Here is a 20,188-nt window from a genome sequence, read left to right as displayed (position 1 = left end):
GCGATTTTATTAGGTTCTCATTCCATTACTCTACATAGATTTAGAATTACTGGCATACTATAAAAATAATTACACTGAGCATTGAAACTAATTTAAAATGAACATTAAGTTAAAATAGTCATCATAGAGATGATACTAAATTGACCACAAAACACAGAACTATTCTTAAAAAATATTTTAATAATGAAAAATTGGTAATAAATATTTGATAGGTTGTACATAGATTTTATGTACTTTTTTATAATGATGGTGTATTTCACCCCCCAAAAAAAGCTTTTTAAAAAACTATACTTCCAGACAGAAAGAGAAATTTGTGTTTGTAGTCCCTGAATACATTTTAAAAGGCTAGAAATTGAAAAAGAAAGGATTAGAGAAATAAAGCATGATAAATGTGTTTGCACGCATGGGGATGAGTTTAAAGTGTGGTTTTACTCTTGATTTTTATAAATCAAGAAATGTATGTTTACTTATATATTTAACAAACAAAAATAAACATCTATTATTGAAATCACCACACAAGGTGGAAAAAAAAAACAAAAAATGTAGTGTGCATGGGAAAGAGAAGGACAAGGAGGAAGGCAGGGAAGGACCAAGGGAAAAGAGAACAAAAGAAATGAGACTGTCCATGCTTACGCGTGCGCACGCGCACACACACACACACACGCACACACAGCAAAACAACCGCATGGAGATTGAAAGAACTCTCCTCTTGAGACAAAAGGGAATTTAAAATTACTATTTACAAACTATATTCAAAACATATGAAATATGGTCAAAACTGTACTCAAAAGGGAAGTCTTACACTTAAATACTTTCAATTAGTTTAAAAGGAAGAAAATAAGTAATAACTCAAAAAGGCAAGAAAAACAAAAGGAAACAACACCAAGAGGATCTTCGAAAAAAGCAAAAGCAAAAAAAAAAAAAAAAAGCCAAAGTTGCAGTTAATGAATGAGAAAGCAGAACGTTTGTAGAACTGACCAAAAAATCCAAATATGTTTTAGTTATTTGTGTTGTAAGAGGAAAATAAACAAAAGCTAAAATGAGGGGAAAAATGTGAATAAGAATGTAAGTTTTCTGTCGCATATTTTTCTTCCATGTTCTTTCTTTCTTTCAAAAAAAAAAAAACGTTTAAAAATGTAAAAACCCATGTTTACCTCCAGGACACTATAAACACAGGCCCCCTGGAGTGGCCCAGCAGCTGCATTTTGCCAATCCCTGGTTTGAACTATGAATTCAAGAACAGTTGAATATTAAGAAATATATTAGTTTTGGGGCACCTGGGTGGCTCAGTTGTTAAGCGTCTGCCTTCGGCTCAGGTCATGGTCCCGGGGTCCTGGGATCGAGCCCCACATGGGGCTCCCTGCTCCGCGGGAGGCCTGCTGCTCCCTCTCCCACTCCCCCTGCTTGTGTTCCCTCTCTCCCTGTGTCTCTCTCTGTCAAAGAAGTGAATGAAATCCTAAAAAAAAAAAAAAGAAATATATTAGTTTTACACAAGGCATCAGGAAAAAGGCAAATTCTTTCATTCATACCAAGAATATCTTCAATAAACTCCATCATCCATTTCTGTTGAACTCTTCAGAAACTAGACCCAGAACGATAATTCATCAATATAAGAAAGATTCCCTCTCTTAAACCAAAAGCCAGCTTCATACATAAAACCTTCAAGGATGGCCTCTACAACCGTTAACCATTTTATAATATTTGGAAATGGTAGCAAATACAAGAAGATGAAACAGAAATAAGAATTCTATGAATAGGAGGGAAAAGAAAACAAGTCATGATTTGTGGACAATATAATTATATTTCTAGTCATCTAAAACTTTATTTTTTTAATAGATTTTATTTATTTATTTGACAGGGAGAGAGAGCAAGCAGGGGGAGAAGCAAGCAGAGGGAGAGGGAGAAGCAGGCTCCCCGCTGAGCAGGTAGCCCAATGTGGGGCTCAATCCCAGGACCCTGGGATCATGACCTGAGCCGAAGGCAGACACTTAACTGACTGAGCCACCCAGGCGCCCTAAAAGTTTATTTTAGGGTCTGTAGAATTCCCTTCATTTTTGGAAACTTTTCCCCTTTTCTGGAAACTGTCCCTATGCCCTACCATTTTGTCCTGTTGTCATTTAAAGAATGTCCAGGTTAGTACAATGGGACTCCACCATCTGACAACAGCTGACTGATGGAGAAAAACCCTTAGCCTGAGCTGGGCTAAGCAAAGCCCCTTCCCCAGATGTTTGGACTTGACCCTGCCTTAGTCTTTCTCTGAGTACCTAAACGGTGATATGTGAAACCTTGAAGTAGGTGGTAGTCATAGTTGGCTGAGAAGCAGGAAAGAATGGTTTGCAGAGAGAAAAACAAAGAGGATATACAGAGAGAAGTGAAGACAAAAAGTATTCTAATTACCTTCAGTCCCTGGTTCCAGTGCACACCTGAGACTCTCTCGGGTTCTTGGACTCCATGAAGCCTTCTTAAATCCTATTACATTTTCCTTTTGTTTATGAGTTCTGTTACTTGCATCAGAAAATGTTTTAATTTGTGCACCTAGAAAGTGTAAGTGAATCAGCTGAAAAATATTCGTTTCTTTTTTGAATTCTGAAATAACATCAAACTTACAAAAAGGCTGCAAGCACAGTACAAAAAACTTTTTTCCCAAGCCATTTGAGAATAGCTGTAGCTGTGATAATCCTCACCTCTGAATACGCTGGCAAATATTTCTTATAAACAAGGACATTCCCCAACATAAAAACAATATAACTGTAAAAACCTCCACCTCCCCATTCCCCACTATGCAGATATTGACCTTACTCTACCAGCCTAGTGGCTTTGGGATAGAATTTTTCAGCAACAGAAGAGCAAGAGCTATTAAATATTTTTTAAATATTAGAAAGATATCTGGATACAAGATAAATGAGACTTTTCTATTTGAGTTTTTAATGGCATGTGATTTTTTTTTTAAAGATTTTATTTATTTATTTGACAGAGAGGGAGATAGCGAGAGAGGGAACACAAGCAGGGGGAGTGGAAGAGGGAGAAGCAGGCCTCCCGCGGAGCAGGGAGCCCGATGCGGGGCTCGATCCCAGGACCCTGGGATCATGACCTGAGCCAAAGGCAGACGCTTAATGACTGAGCCACCCAGGCGCCCCTGGCATGTGATTTATCACTAGGGAATATAATTTGCAAGAATAAATTTCATAGAGATGGCTGTCAGAAAAAAAATGCTATTACATGTTGGAAACCTTCTGCTCTGGTGTTTTTCTCACTGAAATACTTTTAGAATATAATTTTTGATATTTCAAATTTTCTTGGAAATACATAAAAAATATTAAAACAGGGGGCATCTGGGTGGCTCAACTGCTTAAGTGTCTGACTCTGGATTTCAGCTCAGATCATGATCTCCGGGTCTGAGATCGAGCCCCACGTCTGGCTCTGTACTCAGTGTGGAGTCTGCTTGAGGTCCTCTCTCTCCCTCTCCCTTTGCCCCTCCCCTCCAATTCGTGCTCTCTATCTAAATAAATAAAACTTAAAAATATATATATATATTAAAACAGGAGTCATTATGCATAAATATTGATGGCTTTCCTAAATACCAGCAACAATCAGAAAACAACTCTAACTCAGATCTGACTTTTGAACTCCAAACCTATTTTTCCAACTCCCTACTTAATATGGTAATTTGTATTTCTTACAATCATTTTACACTTACTGCATTCAAAATTAAACTTTTGATTTATAATCCACCAAACATGTTTTCTGTTCTCTCAGAACGCTCCCAACCTAGCCCTCAGTCTTCCTCAGCCCAGAAAAACTTAAAGCCAACCCTAACTCTTCCCCTTTCCTGAATTCTCCCAATAGCCCATCAGGAACACTTTACTCACCAAATATACCCCAAATCAGCCCACTTCACTCCCCTCCACTATTCTACTAGCCAGTTGCTACCATACCCATGAATACCAACATGGTGGCCATATTGGCTCTCCACCTCTATACCTTCTATCTCTCCGACCGATTCTCCACACCAGAGTGATTTTTGTAACATGTGAAGTAAGTCAGGTTGTTCTCATTCATTAAATAAATGAAGAAACAGGAAGTTTTATAATTTAAAAAAATAGATCAAAAGTTTCCTTTTTTTTTTTTTTAAGAGAAAATATCTAAAAATCTTACTTGGGGTGCTTTCTAGAATACCTGAAGGAAGGATTCAGGCTATTCTTGCCACACACTATCCCCTCGCCAGACCAGAATGTTTGCATGTCGACACCAACATGCATTAGATTCCAGTCTACCACAACCCGAGGGGCTTGACAGGTGCCAAGGAAAAATTTAGAGACATACTTATTTACATTGCAATTTATTCATATGAGGGGAAACACAGTCTGTAGTCTGGTCAACAAAGATAAAGACAAGATTTACAGGAGAGGGAGGTGACAGGACAGAAGATAACTGCAGTGAAAAAGGTGAATCATACTTTATGCTTTCCAATGAAAATAATTAGTTAGAAAATAGTAGTCAGTTTAAGTAATCTGTCCTTGAGCAAGTTGACCAGGGGATTTGAAAACAAATGTTAGTGGTCTCTGGGTTTTCCAAAAACCATAGACATTGAACTCTGCAATGTAAGTGACAGGCTGCCTTCCTGAAGACCTCCATCTTGATTAGGTCGGTCTCACCCATTCTTTCCATACAACTTCTCTGATACAACGATAATTTTAAAAGTCACTTTAATATTTTGCAAAGAGCTGATTCAAACATGGGTCTTTTAAGGCTAACAGTTTTGTCCTCAGATTATATTTGCAGTAATAATGTTTTCTTCTAATTCAACAAAGATCATACTGTTCCTGGAATACACCCTACTCTCCTTCAGCTGAAAGTTTGGTTAAGCACTGACCTCCACCATGCCCACACCTTACTCATCTCCACCTGTGAAAGTCTGCTCAACTCTGATCCGTTCTCAGAGCTTCTCAGAACCCCTCCTCAGTTTCGAAGGGATTCTCTGTGTCTTTCCCACTTTCTCCTTGATCGCACCACAGTGATAGCACAAATAACTTCCTGGACCTTAGACAGAAATCCACCTGAACTCAGTGGAAACCTTAAAACCAGAAACAACTGGCGAGATGCAGATGAGGTCTGAAGCAGCTGGTTCCTGGGCAAAGCCAATGTGAAAGACTCCCAGCCACAGCCCAGTCCTGCAGCCCCTGCGACCAAAGTCAGCCATGGCTTTATGTCTTCACGGCAGCCCTGGAAAGGAGACGTTACCTCTTTGGCCCATTCCTACAAGACACAGAGCTTTAGGAGCTGCTTGCTAGGAGTTAAATCTATGACTACCAAGTTAACTTTCCAAGTGGACTTACCTAGTTTTCTGAATCTCACAGTAGACTGGAAGCTGCTGAGGGCAAAGGGACCGGGTTGTTCTCTTTGGTCTTTCTTAGTCCCAACCACAAATGGGTGCTCAAGAACTGTGGTTGAGTCTAATTGTCTTAACTGGGACTTAACACCTCCATTTGGAAGTCTAATATGCATTTTTATAGCAGTTGCATCACATTATATTTTTATATAATTACTACATTATCTTAAAAGGCATATTACCTGAGACAAAACACTCTTCATTCTCTTCATTCCCACCTCACTCAACTGTTCCTGTCCTAGGCTTTAGTGTTATCTGAATTGTACCACCATATCAAGCCAAATGCCTAGAATTTATCCATAAGTCTTATCTTTCCTTCATCTCCCATATCCATCCATTCATCCTAAGGCCTTTTAGGCTCTCCCTCCAAAATACATGTCAAATTGAACTACTTCTCTTCATCTTTTCTGCTCCATTTGGTTCAGGTTTATCTCTTATCTGAACTACTACATTGACCCCTTAACTACTCTTTCCCTCCTTGATCCATTTTCCAACAGTGCAGCTGGACTGGTCTTTATATAACATCTTCCTACTTAAAATTTTCCAATGACTTCTCTTGAATTTTAGGATAAAATCCGAACTCTGAAAATAATCTACGAGGTCCTAAAGTGCTCTGGTCATTTCCTACCCTTCCTTCTTGACCTTGTCTCTTCTCCAGTCACTTGCCAGATTCACACCACATGAGTCTTTCCTCTGTTCCTTGAGTTTCCCAAGTTTCTTCCTGCTTCAGGGCCTTGTCACTTGTTTCCTCTGCTTGGAACATTCTTCCCTCAGATATTCACATGTGTAGCTTATTTCCAGGGTTTCAACTCAAACCTGACCTCCTCTGAGAAGTCTTTTTTGGCAAAATCCTTCCTAGCACCTTTTAAAATCAGTACCCTCTTTGGGGCACCTGCCTAGGTCAGTCAGTAGAACATGTGACTCTTGATCTCAGGGTTGTGAGTTTGAGCCCCATGTTGAGTGTAGAGATTATTTTTTAAAAAATAAAATCAGTACCCTGTTTTATTTCCTATACAATACCTGAAATTATTCTATTTTTCTGCCTATTGCTTCCCTCCACTAGAATATGAACTCTATGAAAGCAAGACTCTATCTATATGGTTTACCACCATCTCCATGGTGCCTAGGACAGGCCTGGTACATGATAATTCTTCAATACACATCTCTTAAAGACGTAAAGGAATAAACTCAAATTTTCAATATCTGTGATTTATCAAAAAAAGTTAACAGATTTCTGTGGAAATTTTCAATAAAAAGAAATAAAGTTATCCAGAACATATGTTTTTAAAAGGGCTTGAGATCAGCAATTAGAAATTAAATACGAATTTGGGGAACCTGGGTGGCTCAGTCGGTTAACCATCTACCTTCATCTCAGGTCATGATCCCAGGGTTCTGGGACCAAGCCCCACATTGGGCTTCCTGCTCAGTGGGGAGCCTGCTTCTCCCTCTCCCTGCTGCTCTCCCTGCTCATGGTCTCTCTCTCTCTGTCAAATGGATAAATAAAATCTTAAAAAAAAGAATTTAATACAAATTCAAAATAGTAGCAAGAGACAAGTTGATCCTGGTTTCTGAAAATTAATAAAGGTAAGTACAAACTTGAAGAAATCATTGCCTTGAAATCCACAATTAAGCAAATTAAAAAGCTACAATTAAAAAGATTTGTGGCCTCGATGCTTTGAAATTAGAACTCAATCACAAGAGGAAAGTCAGAAAGAACTCAAATACATGGAGGCTAAAGAGCATCCTACTAAAGAATAAATGGGTCAACCAGGAAATTAAAGAAGAATTTAAAAAATTCATGGAAACAAATGAAAATGAAAACACAACCGTTCAAAATCTTTGGGATGCAACAAAGGCAGTCCTAGGAGGGAAGTATATAGCAATACAAGCCTTTCTCAAGAAACAAGAAAGGTCTCAAATACACAACCTAACCCTACACCTAAAGGAGCTGAAGAAAGAACAGCAAATAAAGCCTAAACCCAGGAGGAGAAGAGAAATAATAAAGATCAGAGCAGAAATCTATGAAATAGAAACCAAAAGAACAGTAGAACAGATCAACGAAACTAGGAGCTGATTCTTTGAAAAAGTTAATAAGATTGATAAACCCCTGGCCAGACTTACCAAAAAGAAAAGAGAAATGACCCAAATAAATAAAATCATGAATGAAAGAGGATAGATCACAACCAACACTAAAGAAATACAAACAATTCTAAGAACATATTATGAGCAACTCTATGCCAGCAAATTAGATAATCTGGAAGAAATGGATGCATTCCTAGAGATGTATAAACTACCAAAATTGAACCAGGAAGAAATAGAAAACCTGAACAGACCTATAATCACTAAGGAAATTGAAGCAGTCATCAAAAATCTCCCAACAAACAAGAGCCCAGGGCCAGATGGCTTCCCAGGGGAATTCTACCAAACAATTAAAAAAGAATTAATACTTATCCTTCTGAAACTGTTCCAAAAAATAGAAATGGAAGGAAAACTTCCAAACTCATTTTATGAGGCCACCATTACCTTGATCCCAAAACCAGACAAAGGAGAATTACATCAAAAAGGAGAATTACAGACCAATACCCTTGATGAACATGGATGCAAAAATTCTCACCAGAATACTAGCCAATAGGATCCAACAGTACATTAAAAGGATTATTCACCACAACCACGTGGGATTTATCCCTGGGCTGCAAGGTTGGTTCAACATCCACAATACATTAATAAAAGAAAGAACAAGAACCATATGATCTTCTCAATAGATGCAGAAAAAGCATTTGACAAAGTACAGCATCCTCTCTTGATCAAAACTCTTCAGAGTATAGGGATAGAGGGTACATACCTCAATATCATAAAAGCCATCTATGAAAAAACCCCAGCAAATATCATTCTCAATGGGGAAAAACTGAGAGCTTTTCCCCTAAGGTCAGGAACACGGCAGGGATGTCACTATCATCCCTGCTATTCAACATAGTATTGGAAGTCCTAGCCACAGCAATCAGACAACAAAAAGAAATCAAAGGCATCCAAATCAGCAAAGAAGTCAAACTCTCACTGTTTGCAGATGATATGATACTTTATGTGGAAAACCCCAAAGACTCCACCCCAAAACTGCTAGAATTCAAACAGGAATTCAGTAAAGTGGCAGGATATAAAATCAATGCACAGAAATCAGTGGCATTCCTATACACCAACAACAAGACAGAAGAAAGAGAAATTAAGGAGTTGATCCCATTTACAATTGCACCCAAAACCATAAGATACCCAGGAATAAATCTAACCAAAGAGGCAAAGAATCTGTACTCAGAAAACTATAAAATACTCATGAAAGAAATTGAGGAAGACACAAAGAAATGGAAAAACGTTCCATGCTCATGGATTGGAAGAACAAATATTGTGAAGATGTCAATGCTACCTAGAGCAATCTACACATTCAATGCAATCCCCATCAAAATACCATCCACTTTTTTCAAAGAAATGGAACAAATAATCCTAAAATTTGTATGGAACCAGAAAAGATCCCGAATAGCCAGAGGAATGTTGAAAAAGAAAAGCAAAGCTGGTGGCATCACAATTCTGGACTTCCAACTCTATTACAAAGCTGTCATCATCAAGACAGTATGGGACTGACACAAAAACAGGCACATAGATCAATAGAACAGAATAGAGAGCCCAGAAATGGACCCTCAACTCCATGGTCAACTAATCTTTGACAAAACAGGAAAGAATGTCCAATGGAAAAAAGACAATCTCTTTAACAAATGATGTTGGGAAAATTGGACAGCCACATGCAGAAGAATGAAACTGGACCATTTCCTTACCTCACACACAAAAATAGACTCCAAATGGTTGAAAGACCTCAATGTGAGTCAGGAGTCCATCAAAATCCTAAAGGAGAACACAGGCAGCAACCTCTTCTACCTCAGCCACAGCAACTTCTTACTAGAAACATCACCAAAGGCAAGGGAAGCAAGGGCAAAAATGAACTATTGGGACTTCATCAAGATAAAAAGCTTTTGCACAGCAAAAGAAACAGTCAACAAAACCAAGAGACAACCAACAGAATGGGAGAAGATATTTACAAATGACATATCAGATAAAGGGCTAGTATCCAAAATCTATAAAGAACTTATCAAACTCAACACCCAAAGAACAAATGATCCAATCAAGAAATGGGCAGAAGACATGAACAGACATTTTTCCAAAGAAGACATCCAAATGGCCAACAGACACATGAAAAAGTGCTCAACATAGCTCGGCATCAGGGAAATCCAAATCAAAACCTCAATGAGATACCACCTCACACCAGTCAGAATGGCTAAAATTAACGAGTCAGGAAATGACAGATGTTGGCGGGGATGCGGAGAAAGGGGAACCCTCCTACACTGTTGGTGGGAATGCAAGCTGGTGCAGCCACTCTGGAAAACAGTATGGAGGTTCCTCAAAAAGTTGAAAATAGAGCTACCCTATGACCCAGCAATTGCACTACTGGGTATTTACCCCAAAGATACAAATGGAGGGATCCAAAGGGGTACGTGCACCCTGATGTTTATAGCAGCAATGTGCACAATAGCCAAACTATGGAAGAGTCAAGATGTCCCTCGACAGATGATTGGATAAAGAAGATATGGTATATATCTTCAATGGAATATCATGCACCCATCAAAAGGAATGAAATCTTGCCATTTGCAACGACGTGGATGGAACTGGAGGGTATTATGTTGAGTGAAATAAGTCAATCAGAGAAAGACATGTATTATATGATCTCACTGATATGAGGAATTCTTAATCTCAGGAAACAAACTGAGGGTTGCTGGAGTGGTGGGGGGTGGGAGGGATGGGGTGGCTGAGTGATAGACATTGGGGAGGGTATGTGCTATGTTGAGCGCTGTGAATTGTGTAAGACTGTTAAATCACAGACCTATACCTCTGAAACAAATAATACATTATATGTTAAAAAAAAAAAAAAAGAAGATAGTAGGAAGGGAAAAATGAAGGGGGGCGGAAATCAGAGGGGGAGATGAACCATGAGAGACTATAGACTCTAAGAAAGAAACTGAGGGTTCTAGAGGGGAGGGGGGTGGGGGGATGAGTTAGCCTGGTGATGGGTATTAAAGAGGGCACGTTCTGCATGGAGCACTGGGTGTTATACACAAACAATGAATCATGGAACACTACATCAAAAACTAATGATGTAATGTATGGTGATTAACATAACATAATAAAAACAAAAACAAAAACAAAACAAAAAATGATTTGTGGCCTTTGGCTTATCTGTCATTACTTTATTTGAGTTAAGAAGGAATTTATTGCCATTAAATACCCAGCATCAGCAATAGAAAACAGCCCATGGATCATCTCATACCTTATGTACTATTTCTCTTTAAATATATACCCTTTTACTGAGTCCTTATTCCCTTGAATATATTACATAGTAGAATCCCCTGTAAGATGCTTAACTTTAGAACTCTCTACCTTCTATGGAGTTCTTAAAGAAGATCAATAGTGCATACTGTAGTGTATATCCTACAACAGTGCATACTACTGATCTAAAAGCCTGCTATTTGCCATGTAGTGTGGGCTTTGACTCCTAAATGAGAATAGATAAAAATCTTCTGAAGATAGAGTGTCTTTCCCCAGTTCCCATGTATCCACATTCTTTCCACATTCCGAAGGCCTTCCCTGACTACACCCACCCACAGCGGCTACTCCCACCACCAATTCTTCTGAGTCATTCTTTACTGCTTGCTGAGCCAAATAACAAGCACATTGTGTAAACAAATATTTATTCAGTCTCATGGTGTAACTGGAAAGTGGGGCCACCAGAAAGAGATTGGAACAAGCACAGTAGTGCAAGAATGTTCATTATCTGTAGTGCCAGGGCAAAGAGACAAATAGGTACTGAAATCCAGCCAGCTCAGTTTCCCAAGCCAGGTGCTGCCTAAACCATGTGTTCATGGGACTGCATATGCCCAACTGACTTATCCCTTCTATTTCAAATAAAAATGTGCCATGTGGATTAATATTGACCTTGTTCTTCTTCTCAAGAGAAGAAAAACAAGATTCTTCAACTCTCCTAAGACCTGTAAAACAAGGAGGTGATCTCTCCTCTCAGACCAAACTTCTATTTTTTTCATTGAAAAGAGATGGAAATCGCAGGATATCACGGTCAGAGACTGGTCCAAAGGGTTTTTATGGTCCCTTCATTCCCAAACAGATGCAGTGCTGGGAAAAATTCAGATATTGCCTATACTGCTCCTTCAGTTGTCTGGATGGTGCTCCTCATTTAACTGAAGGTTGATGACAAAGGGAGTATCATGTTTTCCAGGTGAATGTCTTTACCCTGTTGGGACATTCTCCAAAGTAGGAAGTTACTCATAAGTCTTTTGACTTGCTCTGTGGCATAAATTATGGGCCGGTTGTGATCATTATCATAACTCAGTTGGCTCGACCAAACCTCTCTTAGCTCATTTGGTTCAACAAAGTATAATTGCTTTCTAGTCTTATTTTTCTGTAGAAAATGGAAAGCTAACTCATACAACTTATAAACCAAGAGCGGTTTTTTTTCCCAGAAAATTTGCAGAAATTATCTATTCTCCTCACTTACTACAACATAGAACTTATCTTTTAGGAAAGATAGTCACAAAATATTTGGAGATCCTTGGTTAAAAATAATCGGCAACTGGGTATATACCCAAAAGAATTGAACACAGAGTACACCTGTGCTCATAACAACATTATTCACAATAGCCAAAAGGTGGAAGCAACCCAAGTGTCCTTTGACAGAGGAAGGATAATCAAAATGTGATGTACACACACGACAGAATATTGCTCAGCCTTAAAAAGGAAGGAAGCTCTGACACAAGCTACAACATAGATGAACCTTGAAGACATTATGCTGAGTGAATTAATCCTTTTGCAAAAAGAAAAGCACTGTATGATTCCACTCATATGAGGTACCTAGAGTAGTCAAATTTATAGATGGAAAGTAGAAGAGTGGTTGTCAGGGGCTGGGGGGAAGGAAGGAATGAGAAGTTATTATTTAATGGGTATAGAGTTTCAGTTTTGCTACATGAAAAGGGTTTTGGAGACTGGATACACAATAATGTAAATGTTCTTAACAATATTGAACTGTACACCTAAAATGGTTGAGAAGATAAATTTTATGTTATGTGTATTTTACCACAGTTTTAAAAAACAATCAACAATAATTGCAATCCATTAATTTCATGTGTCCTTTAAGAAAATAAAATCTGCACATATTAGTGTCAGATGGTCTCAGACCCTTAAATATATTTTCCTGAGTTTTCCTCACACCCCTCTAATCTGTAATCCCATTCCATTCATATCAATTCATTTATCTAAATTCAGTTTAGCATAGATTAAATTTGTCAGATTAAATAGTAAGGTATTTGGTCTTTTTACACAATATTTGTATTTTCTGGCTTTTTAAAAAGTTATTGCTCAGCAGAAACTCTGTATGTTTGCACAACAATCATTTCCTTGGTTCTCTGATCACTGTGGGAGTGATCAGCAGAGAGAGCACCGTGGTTCAGAGTTCGAGCTTCCAGATCAGAAAGCCGCTTACTGACTCAGATTTGGGGCAAGCTATTTAGACTCTCTGTGCTTCAAATTCTTTACCTGTAAAACAACAAGAATAATTGTACCTATCCCTAAGGTAATTTCAGATAATACACATGGTACATTGTGGCTTATTAATATTGTTGAACTTAAAGGTTACTGACTCTTATTGTTGTTGTTGTTGTTGTTGTTGTTGTTGTTGTTATAGCGGATGGGGCCCTGAGATCCTTCCTCCCTGGTGTGTGACTTCCTGGATTTGTTCTGCTGCAGGCTCACCCTCCCTTCTCTGTATCAGCAGAAAGAGTGGAGATCCACCATTGCCTAGCTTCTCCTCAACAAACTTGTCACTCCACAGATAACCAACATGAAAGCCTCAACCCCACTCCAACAGAGTTCTGTGCTACTGCCTGACACATAATAAATGTCTGCTAGAGGAAGGATTGAAGAATGAGTGAATGAATGAACCAATCAATCGATCAACTTTCCAACCTTGGTAAATGCTGCCAATATCTTAATGAAGCAGGTGAGCATGACAGATGAATGGCAGATTATGTTAATGAATGCTTTGTTTGAACGTCCTGTGATTGACAGCAATACTCAAAGACATGAATTCCATCTGGCCGGGTACCTATGTAGTCTCTGTAAAATATAGAATTAGATTTATAAGGGTTGCCTGCAATTATAATTGGGCTGAAAATGTTGAGAAGTGTGGAATGTGCAGTACATTTCTGGTCCATGAAATTCCACAGATACTTGGAATGAAGAGCATTATTCAAGATAATAATCACATTGTAATGAAGTATTACACTGGCTGGCTTTGACCTGTGAATTTTCTATCAATGAATCCACTCACTTCAATTGAATTCAAATTGTCCAGCGTGATTGAAGACACTGCTGAGGGAAGAATTAACAGTCCTAATCTAGTCATCAAAGATCTAATAGCCTAGCTGAGAGGGCTCAAGACATACCTTTGATGTGGCACTGTCAAACACAGGACTGCCCAATGCAGGACTGAGCCATGAGGGTGGAGTTGCCCATCAGACAAGCAAGCAGGAGTGCCAAGGCGTCAGAGACAGAGAAAATCCAAGAGGTCAAATGCAAGAGACCAAACCCATAAGGCAGTGCAGAATAAAACCAACAGCAATCAATAATTTAAAGCAGTCACTATAACCTCCTCCAGGAGGTAAAAGTGAACACTTCTGAAATGAAAATAAACATAGGTGTTGTCAGCAGAAAGAGAAACTAGTCAAATGAACCAAATGGAAATTTGAGAATGAAAAACTAGAGTGTCTGGAGCACCTGGGTGGCAGTCAGTTGAGAGTCCAACTCTTGGTTTTGGCTCAGGTCATGATCTCAAGGTCCTGAGGTAGAGCCCTGCATGGGGCTCTGCACTCAGCAAGGAGTCTACCTTCCTTCTCCCTCTGCCCCTCCCCCCACTCATGTACTCTCTCTCAAACAAATAAATAAATCTTGAAAAAAAAAAGAAAAAATAGAATGTCTGAAAGAAAATAATTTACTAGGTAGGCTCAATAACAATGGAGATGACAGAGAGAAGAATCAGTAAATTTGAAAACATATCAACAGAAATGATCCAGGGGCGCCTGGGTGGCTTAGTTGGCTAAGCATCTGACTCTTCGTTTTGGCTAAGGTCATGATTTCATGGGTCGTGGGATCAAGCCCCAAGTTGGGCTCCATGCTCAGTGGTGAGTCTGCTTGAAGAGTCTCTCTCTCTGCCCCTCCCCCCACTCATGTGTGCCATCTCTCTCTCTAAAATAAATAAATAAATCTTTAAAAAAAATAGAGATGATCCAATCTGAAGAATAGACAGAAAAAGGATTAAAAAATAAAGTTAAAAAATAAACAGTCACAGGAACACATGGGATAATATCAATATCATTGGAGTCCCTAAAGAAGAGGAGAGAGATATTGTGACAGACAAAATATCTGAAGAAATAATGACTAAAAACTCCTCAACTTTGGTAAAGATATAAATTTATAAATTCAAGAAGTTTAGTTAGCCCCAAACAAAATAAACTCAAAGAACACCATGCTTATACACATCAAAACCAAACTGCTGAAAAACAAAGATAAAGAAAAGTCTTGAAAGCAGTCATAACAAAATGATGCATTACATAAAGAGGAACAACAATTCGAACACTACAGTCACTAGAGAATACTAAGGATTCCTCATCAGAGATTATAAAGGCAGTAGAGTAAAATCTTGAAAGTGCCGAAAGAAATGTCAACTCAAAATTCTATAATCAGTGAGAACACCCTCCAGGGATGAAAGTAACATAAGGTTATTCTTGATGAAGAAAAACAGAGAATTCCTTGCCAATCTATCTGCTATAAGAGAAACTGCTAAAGGAATTAAGGCTGAAGGAAAATGTTCCCAGAGGAAAACGTGGAACTTTAGGAAGGAAAGAAAAACAATAGAGGTGATAAATGTCTGGTTAAATGATATTTTTCTTTTTTAAGTTCTCTAAAATATGTATAAAGGTTGAAAGCAAAAAATCAGCTTTGTCTGAGAAGGTGCAAATGTGATACATATAACAACCATAAGATAAAGGGGGGAAGATAAAGTGACCTATATGGTTACAAGTCCTGTATTTTACCTGAAGCTACAAAATATGATCTCTAAGTAGACTGGAAACTTAGTCATATATATTATAATCTGTAGAGCAACCACTGGGAAAAAAAAACACAAACAGATATAGCCAAAATGCTAGCAAATACATTAAAATGGAATACCAAAAAATATTCAAAGGAAGACAGGAAGACGTGACAGAAGAACAAAAAACACAGGAGACAAGGCGCCTGGGTGGCTCAGTCAGTTAAGCGACTGCCTTCGGCTCAGGTCATGATCCCAGGGTCCTAGGATCGAGTCCCACATCGGAATCCCTGCTCTGCGGGGAGCCTGCTTCTCCCTCTCCCACTCCCCCTGCTTGTGTTCCCTCTCCCGCTGTGTCTCTCTGTCAAATAAATAAATAAAATCTTAAAAAAAAAAAAAAAACACAGGAGACAAATAGAAAAATAACAAAATGATAGGCTTAATTCAACCATATCAGTTATCACATTAATTGTAAATGATTTAAAAACACCATTAAAAAAAGATTGTCAGATTGGATTTCCATAAAAAACACCTATATTCCAAAAAAAACCCCAACTATATTCTACTTACAAGAAACCTGCTTTAATTATGATGATATACATATATTAAAAGGATGAAAATAAGCCACACAAACCCCGATCAAAAGAAAACTGTATTGTCTACACTAATATCAAATAAATTATATTTCAGATCAAGGAAAATTACTTATCAGGGATAAAAAGGGACAATACATAATGATGGTCAATTCATCAAGGAGACATACAATCATCAATTTGTATGTAACTAACAAAGCATGAAGCAAAACCTAATAGGACTAAGTGGAAAAATAGACAAGTTCACAAATATACTTTGTTACATCAACATTCCTTTCTTAGTAATCTACAGAACAAGTAGATAGAAAATCAGTGTCGTTTAAAGAATATCTACCAGACAACAATAGAATACACACTCTTTTTTTCTAAGACAGGTGGAATATTCACCAAGAGAGACCATAAGCTGGGCCTTAAGACAAACTTATTTAAAACGAATTTAAAAGAATTGAGTTCATACAAAGTATGCTCTTGGACCATAATGGAATTAAACTCCACGGCATGTGTTCTTCATTGGCTCTCAGAGTGCCTGGGTTGAGTTTCAGTTGCCCACAAAAGTCATTTGCTTGATTAACTCACCCTTTATTGGCTGCTTTTGTTTTTCCGTCCCACTTCCCTAAACCCACACCAATGTTTCCCGGGGTCATTTCCAAATAAACTCCTTTCTGGAGGTCTGCTTCTGGAAGCCCAAGCTAACACAGCTGCATGTACAGTCAATTCTCATTATTTGTGGAAGTGAGATTTTCTAAAGTCACTGCAAGCACTGAATTAGCGAATGCTGAACCACATTGCTCCAAGGGAAAATACAGTTGGTTCCTGTGAGCCTCTGGTCATGACGTTTCATCAACTAATCAATAAATAACCTTGTTTTATGCATGTTTCTGTTTAAAGACAACTTATTTAATATACATTGAAAATTTCTTTAAGATAGATCTCATGCCAACAGCACTATTACTCATGTCTAAATGAAGCTTATCTAGCACACATATTTTCCCCATAAGACACATCACAGCCTTCTTGCAGTTAGATACGCTAGACAGAACTTCAACACTACACTTGGAGGCCATTTTAAACAGCAAATCAACACCACCACCACCAATAAACACACACACACACACACACATGTGAAAAACGTGATACTAAATAGACCATGAGGAAGACACTTGTTTACAGTATGAGAGCTGGAACAAGAAGGCAGAGCACCACCTTGTTCACCCTCAGCTGGGAACATGCATGTAGGGAAACTCCAATGTTTTGATGCTCTGCACATGTCTGTGAATAACTGTGAAAGACCCAGGAGTATTGATTTTGAGGTTACAAATAAATTTTAGCAAGTAAGTGAATTCTCAAGTACAGAGTCTGAGAATAATGAGGATTGACTGTGTCTTCTTAAAGTCTCAATTTGGTGGTTTATGGATAGAACTTTTAATTTACTTTTTCCTTATACAGAAAGGAGAGGCCAGATCAACCTTTGCTAGTCTACAAGGATGTCATCTGCCTCCCCAACCGGGGATGCCATTCTCTGACCTCTTTCTGAGCCCTGGGATCATTGTAAATTATCTAATGTTGTGCTGAATACATCGCTGATGATTCTTTTTGTCACTCCCCTTGGCTCATTTTTTTTTATTATAGCCATTGTTCTTGTTCTTTTCTATGCATCTGGACAGGTTGTAAGTTAAACTTTGGTGCGAACAAGAAAAACTGGGAATTACTCTGGAAACAATAGCCATTTCCTACACGTGTAATATCTATCAGTTCCAATCATTCTCAGAGCACAATACCTGAGGGAGGTTTCTTTGCATGAGAAAAGGGGTTGAAGGGTAATCCTCCAGCACAAGACTGGTTTAATGTTTGTGCCACACCCACACACACCCACACACACACATAAATGTGGATAAAATAGATGTGGGTGAATGAACAAATCATTCAAGCATAGGGAACTTAGGCAGAGGTGATACAGAGAGTCAAATGTTTACTTCTGAAATGTGTTTCTTCTCTATATCATAATAATTGAAAAGACAAAGAACGCGCAAAAACATACACAATTCCAGAATATTATTTTTAATATCATATATGTATCATATATTTTAATAACATACTACTGTATAGGAAGATGATACAAAGCCTACATAGAAAAAAAAAGAGGATTAATTTGGTAAAGAAAACATAATAGCAGCAGAGGCTTAACCGATCGCAAGCAATGTCGTAGAACTTAAGCAAGAAATAGTTATGATACGGAGCACAGAACATGGACTAGTGATTTTTAATGACTAATTGAAGAAAATATATTTCCGCTCCCCCAGAAATTTATAGATTTAAATAATACCACGGTTTCCCTGATCCCACATTTTCTAGTTTGTTTTAATGCAGGAACCCAGCAATAGTCAAATTCCTTCTCCTTGAGCTACCACTCCCTGAAAAAGAAATAGTTTAAAGCACAAAAACATTGATGTTAATTTCTTCTGACAACTTAATAAAAACATAGAAATTTACTCACAACCTATTATCAAAGGTGGAAAATCATGGCCTAGAGAGACACTTTCAATAGTTCATCCATCATTCAACACACATTTACAGACTATGTTGTATCAAGCAGCATGTCAGGAAACAGGACCTGGGGTTTACTGTACATGGAATTCTTCTCAGTGTGTGCCCTTGGGTGAGTAATGAGACAAATCCCTAACCAGACACACAGGTGCTCTGAGAAAGAGAAGTAGGGGGATTATAGGAGCTCAGAAGGAGAGAATATACCCAATGGAGGGTCAGAGGCAACTTCCTGGATAAGATGGTAATATGAAGATTCAGAGAAACAGAGCATCCCAAGTTCATCTGAAATGGAAGTTTCAAGTGTGGGGTTGGTGAGAGATAAACTAGACTGGGAGGCAAGGGCCAAATCTTGAGGGCCTTTAGGTCAGGCGAAGAAGTTTGAATTTTTTCAGAAGACCAAGGGGACCCACCATAAGATATTCAATCATGAGGGGAGATTGGGGAGAATTACGAGTATAGTGTCAGGGTTACAATTTAGGGAGACCAGTGAGGAAGCAGATTGACAATGGGCTGCAGATGCGGTGCTGAAGTCAGCAAAACTGGTAAGTGGCTGGGATGGTAACTTTAGTAATGATAATCCAAATAACAGTAATCCAAACACAACAAGGGCCTGAGTTAAGACACTGATAGATGGGAAAGGGAAAGAAGTGAATAAATATTGAGGAGTCAGAATCACTAGGGCTTGGCAACTGATAGAAGTTAGGTGTCAGTGGGACAGAGGGATTCTGGGCTATTTCCAGGTTCCTAGCATGCAGTTAACGGGACAATGGTACCAAAAATCATTCCTTGTGACTGAACATGACAGCCTTCTTGTATGTCATAACAGTATCTGACGTCTTCAAAATGCTCACCATTAAGGGACTTCTTAAAAATATTAATATTTCTTTGAGAGGTGTTTCATCTTCTGGAGTCCAAGAGAATTTCCCAGTATTTCTGCAATTTCTGACTAGTGTATTTCCATTGCCTTTGAGGGTCACCTAACTCCGCCAGGGAGAGGATCCAGGTCTTTGAGAGACAGCTCAGCCTACCAGCCACACCTTGTACTACATGAAGTTTTAGAATAATTCCAAATTGTTCTACCCTGGCTTTCTGTCCTGCCCCCGCCTGCACTATTACCCAGATCTGCCTGATGAGGCACAAATACTCACGGGCCGTCAACATGAAATAGTAAAATTACTGAGGACTTCAACTCTGAGCTCTGAGTTGAAATAGGATTCTGACTACTTCCAAGTCTCAGGTCTTTGGGCAAGCCACGTAATGAATCTTTCTTGACCTCTGTTTCCACAACAGCAAAATAGGGCAACACCATTTTTCCTATGGGATTACAGAAAGAATTATAATTAGTCTGGCTCACTATATATAAGTAATTCAGTGTCAGGGGGCGCCTGGGTGGCTCAGCCGTTAAGCGTCTGCCTTTGGCTCAGGTCATGATCCCAGGGTCCTGGGATCGAGACCGCATCGGGCTCCCTG

The sequence above is a fragment of the Neomonachus schauinslandi genome, chromosome 8, assembly GCF_002201575.2.
Source record: "Neomonachus schauinslandi chromosome 8, ASM220157v2, whole genome shotgun sequence".
Classification (NCBI taxonomy): Eukaryota; Metazoa; Chordata; class Mammalia; order Carnivora; family Phocidae; genus Neomonachus; species Neomonachus schauinslandi.
This window is presented reverse-complemented; position numbering follows the sequence as displayed.